At 47.9% G+C, this 3,336-nt stretch overlaps 1 protein-coding gene across 1 annotated transcript in view; it reads left to right on the forward strand.

Moving 5' to 3' along the window:
* LOC107295391 (N6-adenosine-methyltransferase subunit METTL3-like) overlaps positions 1 to 3,336 on the forward strand; it is a gene marked incomplete at its 3' end in the record, with an annotated part of 14,444 nt that overhangs the window by 2,766 nt on the left and 8,342 nt on the right. The gene's annotated exons all lie outside the window — the stretch shown is intronic.

Below are 3,336 nucleotides of genomic sequence, written 5' to 3' on the forward strand. Positions count from 1 at the left end.
TCCAGTGTCAGCCGTGAATCCAGGAGGACCCCCAGATTGCGTACCCTCTCCGAGGGAGCCAAAATTTCGCCCCCTATAGTCAGCGATGGAGTCAGCTGACTATGCCGAGGCGCCGGCAGCCACAGCCACTCGGTCTTGGAAGGGTTGAGCCTGAGTCTGTTCCTCCCCATCCAGACCCTTACGGCCTCCAGGCAATGGGTCATCACGTCAAGGGCATCGTTGGGGTGGCCTGGGGTGGAAATGTACAGCTGTGTATCATCAGCGTACTGGTGGAAATCCACCCCAAAGCTGGGCACTTTAAGACGAGTGGACTTCAACTCCCAGCCAGCAAAGTCCAATTATCTTAAAGTGCCTGAGGTTGAGAAACAGTGTCCCAGCCTACTCCTTTAATCAGGGATGTGCTGCTGTTCTCTTCTTAATCTGCCTATATTTCGGGTTCTTGGGAGTCAGCATACAAATTTAATAACAGATAAAACGGAAATTGGATGCCTTTTCATACTCTGCAGAGAGCCGTAGATTGTTGTTGTTTTAACCATTCAGCCATGTCCGACTCTTGGCGACTTTATAGACAAGTGCTCTCCATGCTACCCTATCAAGCACAGCTTCTTCCAGTTGTTGGATGTTCCTCTTTGTATCAGCTTTGATGTTGCCAAGCCAGCATGTTCTTCTTCTGGTTCCACTAACCATTCCTAGCATCATTGCCTTGTCCAATGAATTCGCACGCATGACGTGGTCTAAGTAAATCAGACGTAGTCTTATGATTTTAGCTTCTAGGTTCTGATTTTACACAATTTAACACCTCTCTGTTAGTTATTCTGGCTGTCCGTGGTATACACCAGGGCTTTTCATCCTTTTCACCCATTGTACCACTTTTAGGATATGGCAATATCTGAGTACCACCAGGTGCCTAGAAAGGTGCCAAAAACTTGATGACCAAAAAAAAAAAAAAGGAAAAAAGTGATAAAGTACAGGTAGTCCTCGACTTACAACAATTCACTTAGTGACTGTTCGAAGTTACAATGGCACTGAAAAAAGTGCCCCCCACGCCACAGCCGAGCAAAACACCTGCCTGCCCACCCGGCGGCGCTCTTCCTCCTGTCCGAGGTTTTCATTGTTGTGAACATTTATGTTGAGGATTGGCAGTGGAGGTGGAGTGGGGGTGTTTGGTTTTTATTCCCCTCCGTCTGCTGGGTGGTTGCAGCAGGTTTTGGTCGCTTCACATGACCCTGGGACACTGTGACTGTCTTAAATATGAATCAGTTGCCAAGCATCTGAATGTAAATCACAAGACCCTGGAGATGCTGCAACATTCCAGCTGATCGGCGCTTCTTCTGGGCTCAGCAGAAGCGCCAGGATCAGCACCGAGCTCCAGCTGGAGCCTGGCGCTGATCCTGGCGCTTCCTCTGAGCCCTGACAGCCCCGAAGAAGCGCCGATCAGCTGGAAAGCGGCACTGATCCTGGCGCTTCCGCTGAGCCCTGACAGCCCTGCAGCTCCAGCCATCTCTCGCTCAGGCTTGTGTGGTGCTGCCACCGGTTCAGCTCATTCCCCTCCCCCACTACCACTTTTCTAGGATGGTCGCGTACCACCTGCCAGGTGCCAATGTACCACAGGTGGTACCCGTACCACTGGTTGAAAAGCCCTGGTATACACCACAGTTGTACATGTATGTATGTATGCACCACATGTAGGCACCACAGCTCAAAGGCATCAATTCTTCGATCAGCCATTCTTAGTAGAATGGATTAGAGCTGTGGATATTTATTTATTTTTAAAATAGAACGTTATTTTAGAAGCAATATGCATTGGACAAGATGGATGCCGAGCATAGACCAATTGGGGGCAGGCTTATCTAATGCATTTTTGCAAAGCAACGATACTGAATTCAGTCTATGTGGCACTGCCTTTGTTTAAAAAAAAAGTTTCTATATAGTTCGGAGATAGGTAATGCTTGATTACTGAGCAAGCATAAATGCTGGGAGCTGAAGCAAAAGCTGACCGTTGTTGCTCATAAACATAATTACATAATTACATAGTCCTTGACTTATGAGCTTAAATTTCTGATGCTAAGCGAGACAGTTATTAAGCGAGTTTTGCCCCATATTACGACTCTTCTTGCCAGAGTTCTTAAGTGAATCACTGCAGTTGTTAGCACAGTTCTTAAGTGGGGGAATCTGGCTCCCCCGCCGAGTTTGCTTGTCAGAAGGTCGCAAAAAGGGACATTGCAACTGTCATAAATATGAGTCAGTTGCCAAGCGTCTTCATTTTGATCACGTGGCCAGAATTTGGCTTCCCCCCCCCCCATTGACTTTGCTTGTCGAGAGCTGGCTGGGAAAGTTACAAAAGGTGATCACATGACCCCAGGACAACGCAGCTGACACAAATACATGCCAGTTGCCAAGGGCCCGAATTTTAGATTGTGTGACCAGGGGGGTGCTGCAATGGTCCGAAGTGTCCTAAGTGTGAAAAATGGTCATGTCACTTTTTTTTTCGACGCTGTTATAACTTCAAATGGTCACTAAATGAACTGTGGTAAGTTGAGGACTGCCTGCACCTAAAATTCTTTCCCTCTCGTTGCATTTGGGGAGTGGGACTTACAAACTGAGCTTGCTGATGGCGTGACCCCTCTTCTCTAGCACTAGCACTGATGATGTTACCTAGTTTTGCTCATGAAACATTTGCAAGAAAACAAGCAAGCTCAGAGGGCACCAGGGACCCCACAGTCTTCCTCCTCCTCCTCCTCCTCCTCGCCCTCCTCCTCCTAATCTCCACAAACCCTACTCCCTTCTTGTACCGATGATGTTACCTAGTTTCGGTCATGAAACATCTGCAAGAAAACAAGCAAGCTCAGAGAGCATCAGGGACCCTATAGTTTTTCTCCTCCTCCTCCTCCTCCTCCTCCTCCTCCTCCTCTCCATAAACTACACTCCCTTCTCGTACTGATGATGTTACCTAGTTTCGGTAATGAAAGTCTGCAAGAAAACAATAAGCTCCGAGAGCATCAGGGACCCCATAGTCGTCGTCGTCGTCGTCGTCTTCTTCTTCTTCTTCTTCTTCTTCTTCTTCTTCTTCTTCTTCTTCTTCTTCTTCTTCTTCTTCTTCTTCTTCCTCTTCCTCTTCCTCTTCTTCCTCTTCCTCTTCCTCTTCCTCTTCCTCCTCTTCCTCCTCCTCCTCCTCCTCCTCCTCCTTCTTCTTCTTCTTCTTCCTCCTCTTCTTCTCCTCCTCCTCCTTCTTCCTCTTCTTCTTCCTCTTCCCCTTCCTCCTCCTCCTCCTCTTCTTCTTCTTCTCCTTCTTCTTCCTCTTCCTCTTCCTCCTCTTCCTCCTCCTCCTTCTTCTTC

The sequence above is a fragment of the Protobothrops mucrosquamatus genome, unplaced genomic scaffold (assembly GCF_001527695.2).
Source record: "Protobothrops mucrosquamatus isolate PMUCROS unplaced genomic scaffold, P.Mucros_1.0 scaffold2327, whole genome shotgun sequence".
NCBI classification, from domain to species: domain Eukaryota; kingdom Metazoa; phylum Chordata; class Lepidosauria; order Squamata; family Viperidae; genus Protobothrops; species Protobothrops mucrosquamatus.